The following is a 12,078-nucleotide window of genomic DNA, read 5'->3' as shown; positions in this document are numbered from 1 at the left end:
AGGAAAGGGCCCCTGGTGGGGGCTTGTGTCTCTTGCTTCTCCGATCTTCCCAATGCATGTGAAGGTCTCAGCAATCCTTCAAGCCCCTTCTTGCCTCCTTGATGAACTAAAAGTTCCTTTTTGCATTAGGAATAAAATAATTCATAAAGGACTTAGGTAAGTCACTAGCACAAAGGGCTGCATGCTTCGCAGTCAGCACTGCACCCCATATGGAATCCAGGAAAAGCTCCATATGGAGCTTTGGGAAAGGAGGGCAGACAAAGCCGACCCCTCTTTGTGTTGTGGTTTAGACCTACATGTCCTGCTAGGGCCTAGTTAGAGGGGACTGGTCACTGGACAGGGCCCACAAGGAGTGCTGTCATCCCTGATGGCTGCCTTCTCTGCTTCCTCCGCCATTCCCAGGCTTCCTTCCTCCCTGCAGTTCTGCACCACGCTGTTTCTGACCTAGAGCAAATGACCGTGGACTGAGTGTACTGACTCTGGGAGCCAAAAATCAAACTCTTCTTTTAACGTGGGTGTCCAGTGACAAGAAACCTGACTAACCTACTTTTCTTCAAGGGAAAAAAGGATAGACTGTGAATTTACCACATCCATACTCACATTGTCTCTCTGCTAAGAATGCCCATAAATAATTCTCTTTATCAAAAAGGAGAGATTGTCACACATGTTTATTGAAAGTTCCCATTTATTGACTCCTTTGGTTGTACAGCCAGGATGGATTCTGTGGCACTGTAAGCTAAAAAGGAAAACTTGGGCCAGGCTTTTCATAGCTGTTCTAAACATTTCTGCAAAATTCAATATCCCTGTGTTGCATCTACAGTGATAAGGATTGCATGCAAAATACATTTTAGAAGAGCGCTCGCTAGAATGTTACCATATATTTCATTATATAAATGCAGTTTTGGCTGGAAGTCCACATTCAATTTAGCAGACAATGGTAGAGATCATATTATGTATAAAACTCAGTGACAGTCACAGAGGATGATGAAGATAAATGGCACCACGTTCCTGGTAGCTCACAATGTAGTGACTCCACGTAATCAAGGAACAAGGAGCAATTTGCATTAGTGCTGAACCTCTTTCCACTAGGAGAGCTACTATTTAGGAGTGTTGATCTTTTTTCTGAATAATTTAGTTTTATTGTTTTTGCTGTTGTTCAAAGAGATTTACATTCTCCCTGATCATTTGTGACATTCCTAGCATTGTTACACATTGTCACAGCTTTCAATTTAGCACTAGGGAAAATAAAAACATATATGCATTCATTCCCACACGAAACTAGGAAATTAGGGCTGGCCAGATCGCTCAGAGGATTAAAGCACCTGCTTAGGCAGATGCAAGGACTGGGGTTCAATCCCTTGCTGTGCTGGCTCCGGCCCCTTGGCTGCACTCAGACCGGCTATTGAGAAGGTGTGGTTACGTGTGCCTGTAATCCCAGCGCTTGGGAGACTGAAAACAGGAGGATCACTAAGAGTCTGATCTGTGCAGTGAGACCCTGTAGACACTGTATTAATACAAAAAAACAAAACTAGGAAAATAAGAGTCTAATATTTTGTGGATAATTAATTTTAGGTGAATTATTTGAATGGTTTCTATCTAGTCCACATACAAATAAGAAAGCATACTTCATACGAGTGGATTAGCCATAAATACAAAACAGAAGGCCTAAATAATTCATAGCGGGGTAGAGATATTATTCCAAATTGAAACAAATGATAACCAAAGAAGATGAATATCACATAAACAAAAATATCTAATGTGTTGATCAAGAGTTAAAAATGAGAATTAAATAGATGCTATTGGATTTGTTGGTTTTGAATCATAATGACACTTGATGAAACATTTTAATGAACATGTGTGAAATGTGACCACATTATAGCCTTTAAGGGATAGGTTTGTTTTTTGGGTTATTTTTGTTGTAATGATTGTTTTGTTTTTTGAAAATGAGACAGGGACCAAGAGATGGAGGAGAAAGGAACGTGATGTAGAAAAATTAAGATGTATTACATACACAAACCACCTGCCCACAATGAGTGTAGTCATTACGTACTGCAAGCATGTACTAATAAAAATTAAGATTAAAACAAAACAAATAGATATAGTGGAAACCATACCCACAAAAGACAGTCATGCATACAAAAAGAGAAATAAAAAGGCAGGATGAAAGCAATTGAATTAAATGACAGGGATTTTCATCACAGGCTGTCTTTTAGTTTTCCAAGGTGAGAGGCTAGACACACGCTTAAAGACAGCAATTTCAGGGTGACCTGCTCTTGGATCTGGCAGAGAGGTCCTGGGGGAGATTGCGATGGTGTAGCCCTGGAACCACCTAGAAGGTTAACAAGACGCCCCAAGAGAGTGTGAAGCCTTCCTGCGTGAACCAGAAGCTAAGAAGTGCTTGACCAATGGGCAAGAAGGTTGTTTTCTGGCTTCTCCAAAGGAGCCCCTCGCCAAGACCCCTGAAACACCTGAAGAACTCAGATAGGTCACAGTCAGCTCCAAAATGTTGTTATTCTGCACATAACTGGTTTTGAAAGGGTACACACTGAGGTTTAGAGTTGGTTGTCAGACCCTGCTTCTGTGCCCCGATGAAAGATTTCATTCACATCTACTTTTAAACTTTAAAAATGAGATCAACCATGGTTTTCCCTATTTATTTCTTTTAGTATAATTATTAAAATATATGTTTTCAAAAAACTCTGTGAAAGCTTTATGTGCATATGATGAATGTGATGTTTAGTTTTATGAAATATACGCAAGGTTGACATTTAGATGAGAATTTTTGTGTACCTCAAACTTATGTTTTCAGGGAGTTTTTTTCTTTTCTTTTTTCCCCCCAATTCCTCCCCTACAACCTCTGGTTCAAATTATCTAGCCTGGCGTCTCTTACATGCTGGCAAGTGCTCTAAGACTAAGTTACACACCCAGTTGTTTTTTTTATCTTTGGACTGGAAATAAAGCTCAGGACCTTGAGCTTGCAAGCAGGCTCTTGTGCCACTGAGCTATATTCCCAGGCCTAGCATTTTCTGTTTTTGGTATTTCATTTTATTATAACTTTCATTAAAAAATAGATTTATAGAACAAAGTTGGTTCAGGCCAGGTTAAAATTAGAAAATTTTAATAAATGTACATTGTAAAAATAACATGAAATTTACAGAGAGTAACAAGACTCTGTTGGGACAAGTAAACCTTGAAATAAGAGGATTTAAGAGTAGGTGAAAAAGAAGAGCTGGGGAGGGCCAAATAGCTCAGTGGATTGGGGGTTCGATTCCTGGGCCTGCCATGTGGGCCTCACCCCCAGGGCACGCTGAGATGACAATTGAAACTGGGTATGATGGCACATGCCTGTAATCCCAGATCTTGGGAGGCTGTAAACAAGTGGCTCACTATGAGTCCAATCTAGTAGTGAGACCCTAAACACCCTGTAGCCCCTTCCCTAAAATACAAAAAAAAAAAAAAGGAAGAAGAAAAAGAAGAGCATGGTAAATATAAATGGTATGACTAAAATGGAATACCTTTCCATCAAGTATTGAGCAACATACCTTACTGTCTAATTCTTTGGCTTTGTAAATAAACATTGTCCCACAGTCTTTGAAAATCTAGCAAGTTTATGAAAATGAGGCAGAACTCATTAATATAAGTCTTTTTCCAGAACAAGATAATGGTATCCTGAATAAAATAATTGGATTTTGCTTCCAACAGGGATGAAAAATAGATCTGCTAGGCACCATTCAGAAGTGTGCTCTATGTAAAATGAAATTAAAAACTGATATACATAAGAGAGTTACTGAAAAATAGAAAACTGACTACATTTGTAACACTGGAAAAAATAAAAACTAGACTTGACCAGCTTCGGTAGCCTATCACACTGTTGGACTCACTGTATCACCCAGAGCTATGGAAGCGTGTCACAGTAGCAATTTCTTTCACTCTCCATGGGCTCAGTCACTGAAGAGCATCAGTTCCTGGTATAGCTGGTACACATACCCAGCAGAGCTGCGCTACATGTGCTCTGCTAAACAACGAAAATTAAGACAGCTTACGCAGAGCTTTCCTTCAGCTGTGATAATCTATGAGCTTTGCCACCGGCCAGGATGTACTGGGATGTATTCATGCTGATGGTACTGGCTGTAGACCCAGCTGGCGGTGCTCCACACACAGAAGTGGCACATCAGAATACCTGTCCACTTTCTAGGGTCCACGTATGTTGACACTCGGAGTATGCCTCCTTGCCACCATGGTTTTAATGTGATGTGCGGTACCAGGGATTGAACTCAGGACCCTGCGCTTGTCAGGCAAGCGCTTATCCTACTGAGCTAGCTCCCTGGCCCCAGTGTGCTGCTTTCATGTATTTCTTGTCCCTGATTTTCAGAGCTCTCTATCATTAGAAACTATCACTGTTTCTATATTAGCTTTCCTGTTACTGAGACAAAAATTCTCAGCACCCACAGCTGAAAGGAAGAGAGGTTTGATTTGGCTCATGGTCTGAGGAGTTTCATTATATGTTAGCTGTTTAGGCCCGCATACCACAGCAGTGCAGCCGGCAGACAAGCTTCTCAGTCGTGAGGATCAGGAAGGAGGACAGGGGAGCTATAAGGACAGCATGAACGCCCAGACTTGGGCCTCAAGGTCCACACCTCCCTGATCCATCCAGGCAAAACTGGAAGTGTGCTCTGTCCGTCCCGGCCAGCCCCCAAGCCAATCAAGGAGACAGGCACCGCTGTTGTAGACCCTGAGCTGTAAGGTCTAGGCCTTACCTGGCTGTGGAAATGATATAAATGTATAAGATGAGCAAATGATTACTTACTTTACTTTAGGGTTTTTTAATCTTATTTTATTTTATTTATTTTTATTTTTTTCTTTTTTGGTTGAACTGAGGATTGAACTCAGGCCCGTGCACGTGCCAGGGAAGTACTTATTCCAATGAGCTATCTTCCCGGCCCTTTATTTTATTTTAAAGAGTAAAAGAAAAACGAAAGCAAAAACTAAGAAACAGAGTAACATACAATAATACCTATGGTACAGATGCTTCTTGGCCTTTTCCCCAAGATCAAGTGCAGTTAGGATCTGTTCTTATTGATTTAATATGGTACAGAATTTCAAAACAAGAATAGCAAATTAACATTGGATGCTATATTGTGTATTTTCATCATCAAATCTGTTGGTCAGATTAACAGATACAGGTATGCAAGATTGGACACAAATTAATAATTAACTTACTTTCAATAAACCTTAATTTTTTTCTTATAGTTTTTACTTTTATATTTTAGTTTATTCTAAAGTGTATAATAATTGATAAGACATTAGAAATGGTACACATTTAGATGAACAAGATGAGAGGTATTCAGCTATGGTTTTTATACTGCACATTGCTGTCTTCAGTGTAGTTTCTTATAATACAGATATTAATGTATAGGATTACTCAAAATGAAAATTTTAAGCATTAACTTCTACTTTCAAAACAAAAACTGATGGAGAGCAGGCCAAATAGCTCAGTGGATTAATCACCTGCAAGCAGCCGCAGGGCCCGGGGTTTGATCCCTTGGCCTGTCTTTCTGGGCCACCCCTGGGGCATGCTACGACAGCAATTAAGACTGGACGTGGTGGTACATGCCTGTAATCCCAGCTCTTTGGAGGCTGTTAACAAGCGGATCACTATGAGTCTGATCTAGTAGTAAGACCCTGAGCACCCTGTAGACCCTTCCCTAAAGTACAAAAAAAAAAAAAAAAAACCCTGATAGAAATTAGTACTGCAATCATCTTAGCTATCTTGTAATTTTTTGCCCTTCCTCTTTTTCTTATCTTTTCTCCTTTTCCTAAGATAAGGAAATTATTGAGGAAAATATTTTCCAAAGATATGTGTACACACACACACACACACACACACACAAACACACACACCTCATACACACACACCATCCCACCTCATAAAAAATCTTCCAGCAACCTAAACATTTCTCATTAGTAAAGTGATGTCCTGTGATAGGTTAAAGATGATTCATTCTCACACCTAAACTACTTGATTTCCTCTAAATAATTCACATTTGCACAGACTTTTTCTGGCTGTTAGAAGAACTCCCAGTATTACAAGACAGGACCTCAGAAGCTACCTTTTTTATTCTGTCAAGAGTTTCAAAGCTGTGGGTAACACAGGTGCTGTTACAATCTACCCCCTCATCACCTGTCACCTTGTTTCTTTTCCAAACATCTCTTTTCTCTTTACTTTCTTCTTAAGATCTACAAATTTCAGCAAGGAAGTTAAACAGTGCAAGAGGGGTTCCCCCATCACACATCGGGGAGACAAAGGCAGCTGTAGTAGACTAGCTATGCTGAGCTAAGCTATTCTATAAAATAAAAATAATATCAAATTCTCAGTGGCTACATACCTCACCTCACCCAGGCACACAAGAATTATGGGAATTTGCAAGGTAAGTGGGGTTAATGAAATCCCCTAGACTTGAACACTAGTTACTAGTTGAACACTAGCCTGGGTTCCAAATAAGTCAAATGTAGTGTCACCAAAGGACAAAAGCAAAAGCCATCTAGATGGACCTAGATTCTTAGTGGCAACTGAGCCCTAAGAGCTTGAACCTAAGGCAGAAAATTTGTCCAGTTGGAACTTGGGCCATGAGAGTATATAATAACCTCTAGAGACACCATACATAGTCTGGGGAAGTGTATGTGCACTGTGTCCCTTCTCCTTCCTATCCTTCAGAGTTGCCTGGCATTCTCATTGTCCAGACTTCACTGAAAGTTAGAGAGCAGTGAATAGGCTTGGAAATGAGGTTTTCTTTGACAAAGAGCAGATTGATCCATACACAGATAAGAGAGAGGGAGAGAGGAAGAGAGGATGTGAAGAAGACAGAGAGAGGTAGAGAGGAAGAGAGAGAGAGGGAGAGGGGGAGGGAGAGGGAAGGAAGAAGGAAGGAAGAAAGGTGGAGAAAGGAAGAGAGGGAGGGAGGGAGAGGAAGAGAAAAAGGGAGGGAGAGAGAGAGAGAGAGAGAGAGAGAGAGAGAGAGGCTTCTTAGGCCACGCTTTCTCTCTCTTTGCCTTTTACCCATCCAGACTCATGTTAAAGAAATCCATATCTGTTTTTAAAGTTTAGTATTTTGTGTTTTAAAAAGGACTTCCAGGCTTAGATACATAGCCAGCAAATTACAGCCAGCAGAGTTAGCTAGCAAATTATAATTCATGATTTTTTTTCACTTACACTTTACACATGGTTATAGAAATATGAAATTTTCTGGGATGTTAAAACTGTTTATCTTGCATTTATTTGCTGTTTAATGGTATTTATAGCTGACTAAGTCAACTAGAAGGAAGACATCTTATAGAGATGCACCCAAATGTTTAAAAAACAATTGGTAATATATAAAAAAAAAAAATGTGTAATCAAAGTGTTGCATGGTGCCTGCATTGTGAACAAATTAAGGTTTAAGGATAACCTCAACATTGAAAATTTCCCAAAAAGAGAAGATAAAAGTAGAATTCGAAGTTTATTAGTTGACTCCAATTTTTCTGCACTAAGTTTCCCCCAAATTGATTCTAGCCAGGCTTTGCTTCAGAAAACTGCCTTGCAGCTGTTCTTGTTGGGATTTGCACATGCTCAGCCCAGTGTTCCCCTTGTCCTCATGCACCTTTGTCCAGTAATGTGTTTGACATGGTTCTTTGTTCCCTTCCTGTCTGCATGACTTCCAGGACACCCATTTTTTATGACTGAGGCTGTGGTCCACGTGCTTCATTTCGGCCTCCTTTACAGACCCTCCTTCTCTGAGGGCTGCGGTCTCCCAGAATTCCATGCACAAACATCTACTCCCCTCGCTTGATGAAAACAGCCTCACTGCTCTAAATCTGACTATTGACCTGACCTCAGGTCTTCATGTCTGCTCCATCTGTCTTTCTTTACTCATCGATCCTGCTTGGTTCCTGACGTGTGCTCTACAGAATGCTCTTGCTACAGACTTCTGTCTACATTTATATCAATTCCAGCTTTGTTTGTGTTAGGGGAAGCCTCGACTCTTTCACCCCTGGCCTAATTCTGCACCATTAAAAGCTTTCACTGGCTCTACAAGAAATGTCAACAATTCTTTCCATCTGCATCTGCTCAGCTTTCGTAAACATCGCTTATCTCTTTCCTAGATTAGAGCAATCACCTTCTCTAGATTTCACTGTTTTCTTCTCACTCAATTTATTATCACAGCAGTAGAGAGAGCATTTAAAAAGGAAAGTTTAATCACACTTCACAAACTCTTTCTATAGTCCACTTCTTTTCTTTTTTCACAATAAAATCAAAAATTCTTAAGAATTCTTTAAAAGGCACTGATAATGCCTCATACAGCTTGTCCCATTAACCCTGGGATTCCCTCTTGCTCAGTGGTTCTCCTTGGCCCAGACTGGCCTCCTACCGTGTCCGAGAGGTTTTCAAGTGGCTCTTTCCTGCCTTGAATGCTTTCAGCTTTTGTGGCTCAGTCAGTCACCTCCTTTTGGTCTCTGCCCAAATGCCACTTTCTCAGTAAGGCCTTGCTTAACCATTTTCTTTTGACCTGTCACCTCCTGTTTTTCCCTTTCATTTTGTTTACATAACATCTATCATCACCTAGCAAGAACCAAGTTCAAAAGCACCTCATCACCCAGAATATGAACTCCCAGAGGGTGGGAGTCCTTGGTATTGGTTGACTTTGTATATTAAATTCAAAAAGCACTGGTGGCCTATTTCTACTTTATAAGTAGTAAAGGAATATGTGAATTACTGGGGTTAATTAGGTCATTTAGTTGTGCTTTGGTTTTGTGTTGTATTTGTCCCAGGGGCTCATGAAGGCCAGGCAACAGCCACAGCTGAGCCTTATCATTATCCCTGGCTGGATATTTTAAAGGATCGGAGGACAGTAGAATGCTATTAAATCTTGAGAATAACCCAACCCATAGTGTCTGTAGGAATGCTGTTGCTTTTACTAATTACTTATTGGATGGTAAAATAAATTCTGTAATCAAATTATTTCAGAATTTGCATCATCCTGTTGAAGTTTCTAAGGTCTATACCATTGTTTGAAGACTGATTCTTTAAAGGGTCAAGGGGCCAAGGATATATGGCTCAGTGGCAAAAGTGCCTGCCTCGCAAGCACAAGGTCCTGAGTTTGATCCCTGGTACCACAATAAATAAATAAAAAAAATAGGTCAGAAAGCAAGTAATACAAGTATATAGACTGCAACCAATTAAGGTTGCCACTATGAGGTAAAGGAAGTCATAGCCAGCATGTGTACAGTGGACAGAGGAGCTGAGCTCCAATAATGCTGCATTTACAAATGCAGAGAACTGGTCAGACTTTGCCTGAATGTTATCATTTGCCAACCTCAGTCTATAGTCTAAACCTTTTAAATTTTTTTTAAATACCATGTTTCACATTAAGAGATCATGAGCAATTAAAACTCTCACTAGTATTTTGCTAATGGTTGTTCCTCAAGTGGTAATTCAAAAAATACTAATCTGTAGCTGGATGTGGTGGCACGTATCTGTATGCCCAGGACTCAGATGGCTCAGGCAGAAGAATTGCTCTGAATTCAAGGCCAGTCTAAACTGCATAGTGAAACCCGATCTCAGAAAGAAAAAAATATACTGATCAACTCCAGTCCTGTCATCGGCAAAGAGGGTTTTGGAACCCGCATTGGTTTTGTTAAGATTCCACATCCCGCTGGTAGGAAAACAGGAGTTAAATTCCATGTCCACCTTTGGGACAGCTCCTGGTTGAATGTTCTTTTCACTTTACGCCCTTGTTCTCCCACTGTGGCCTAGAAATTTCTGACCTGCATCTAAAACTGTAGATGTTAAAATACTTGAGTATTTCAAGCACTAAGCTTTTATGTTCTGTTTTAATGTTTATACTATTGTGACTATGGATTTATTTTAATCCATTGCTGAAGAAACTTTGATGCACACAATCTTGAAGGTTTTAATATTCTGTTAATATTTGCAAACTAAGTGACTTTTTCAGACCAATGTCTCTTGAAACATTTCTCTGTCATTTTGAAAGAATAGGTTATGCAAAACTATGAAATCTTAATTTTCTCTATCACACCATGAAGTAGAATCAACACTGCAACCAACAAAGGCAGACGCACATATGCATATACAAATGACCACGTGCTTGACCAACTATGGATATATGTCTGTGACTTTCATGTTATTTGATAGCTGTCTTAATTTAGACCCATCAAGTCTTCTCATTATCCCCATTCTAGCTAACAAATCCACTATAGTCTTAGATTTCTGTACATTTTCTTTATTCTTTTCTTTTCACTAAGGCCTACAATTCTTTAGTGTGCTTATGGTTTGCATCCCAGATTTCATGACACATCAAAGACTAGCTGACCTCTCAGTGTACCAGTCTTGTAAGTCAGAGCATAATGGCATGAAATCAAAAGATATAAATTTACTTGAAAGCTCACTTAGGTGAGTCACTTAATGTTTTGAATGCCTGCATTTATTTCATTGTCAGCCAAATTAGAATAGTTAGTACATATATACCTGTACTTCAGAGTGCATTCTACCATTATCTCACCAGGAAAAGGAAGCCAGTATGTCCACTGCCAATTTCTGTGACAAAATGAACTCACATTATACTGATGAATGTTAGTGAGATGGATAAGGTAATGATTATGGTATTCTATGAGTTGTATTTCTTGTGTGTATACCCTGGTTTCTCTTCAGATCGTATTTCTTGTGTGTACAAAAACCAACCTATTGTTCTAGTTCCCTTTGATTGTAAAGTCCCCATGTACAGTTTGCACCTCTATTCAATATGCTGTTTCCTTCCCTAATTTGTCTATATTAACAGTACTGACATTTTTCATGTAAGTAATTCCATGAGACTTTTTTTTTTCTGTTCAGGGTCTCACTATGCAGTGCGAACTCATAATGATCCTTCTGTTTTCAGCCTCCCCAGCTCTAGGATTACAGGCACACGCCACCACATCTGGACTTGGTTGATGACTCAGGGTGCCTGGGGGCAGAGTCAGAGTGGCACATGGTGCCAGGGATTGAACCCTGGCCCCTGTGCTTGCCTAAGCATGCACTTAGTCTGCTGAGCTATCACTGGCCCTCATATGACTTTTTAAGAAATATATATTTCTTAAACTCCCCTAATAATGAGCTTTGGAAAACATCACCATGAGATCTTTAGTAATATTGTGAGGGATAATATGGATAGTAACATGTTTTGATTCATCATTAGTTTTGGGAATAAGTATCTAATTTGACCTGCATTAATTCCAGGATGCCTTATGAATCAATTTTATCATAATGTCATATTCAATACATGGACTAAACAATTGACTAAAAATTTATTGCAACATTTAATTAAAGTTCAAAGAGGAACCAACATCTTATTAGTTCACCTTACCATCTTATTAAGTCCTCTTTTTCCAACTCAAATTCACTCAGCTATTGAACACACAACTCTCAAATATTATATATTTACCATTTTGCTCCTCCCAAAACCATAACCCCAATGACCTGTACTTTCTAGTTCACTTTTTCTTCTGTCATTATTTTTTCTTCTTTTGATTTTACAATTCAGCATCACAAAACTCCAGAAAAGTGGAATTGTCTTTGGAACCAGCTCAAGGGGAAATTTGGACATTATGTTTATGAGGGAGATGAAAAAAGAGCAGCAGTGTAAGAACACTAACTCAAGTAATTCATTTCTCTGCCCTTATTGAACTGGAAATGTATGAATGTCTCGGATTACCAATGAAGAGGCAGCTTCAAATCAAATAAGGAACAACAGTAATAGAACAAAATGTGGGCCTTACTCCTGTCCTTTTTGCAGCCTTCCAAGACAGTTTCATTTCTCTTTCTGTTGTACCTCATATTTTGCCTTTCTTAATACCTCAGGAGTTGTTTTATTCTATATGGCAGTAAATATTCAGGAGAACATCGGCATTTGCCTCTGGATCCTGAAGAGATAAATCGGGACTGTGAATGTGAGAATGCTGAAGACTTTCCTGGCCAGCTCCTCTCTTCTTGCCTCTCATTCTCACTACTAGGGATTCATTTCCTTCCATGCTGTCAGGAAGCCCAGG

General features: G+C 39.6%; 1 protein-coding gene across 4 annotated transcripts in view; it reads left to right on the top strand.

Moving 5' to 3' along the window:
- The window catches only part of Inpp4b (inositol polyphosphate-4-phosphatase type II B), an 872,970-nt gene that overhangs the window by 792,891 nt on the left and 68,001 nt on the right, over positions 1 to 12,078 (top strand). The gene's annotated exons all lie outside the window — the stretch shown is intronic.

The sequence above is a fragment of the Octodon degus genome, unplaced genomic scaffold (genome assembly GCF_000260255.1).
Source record: "Octodon degus isolate 3935 unplaced genomic scaffold, OctDeg1.0 scaffold00260, whole genome shotgun sequence".
Lineage (NCBI taxonomy): Eukaryota > Metazoa > Chordata > Mammalia > Rodentia > Octodontidae > Octodon > Octodon degus.
Note: the sequence above shows the minus strand (reverse complement) of the source record. Positions and strands in the feature narration are given on the sequence as shown.